Genomic DNA, 201 nt, shown 5'->3' with positions numbered 1-201 from the left:
GCTCTGCGAGGCTCTGCAGGGCTCAGAGAGGCTCAGCGAGGCTCTGCAGGGCTCAGCGGCTCTGCGGGGCTCAGAGGGGCTCTGCGAAGCTCTGCGGGGCTCAGCGAGGCTCAGCGAGGCCCTGCAAGGCTTTGTGGGGCTCAGCGAGGCTCAGCGAGGCTCTGCAGGGCTCAGAGGGGCTCAGCGAGGCTCTGCGGGGCT

This window comes from Phoca vitulina, unplaced genomic scaffold (genome assembly GCF_004348235.1).
Source record: "Phoca vitulina isolate PV1807 unplaced genomic scaffold, GSC_HSeal_1.0 scaffold115, whole genome shotgun sequence".
Classification (NCBI taxonomy): Eukaryota; Metazoa; Chordata; class Mammalia; order Carnivora; family Phocidae; genus Phoca; species Phoca vitulina.
This window is presented reverse-complemented; position numbering follows the sequence as displayed.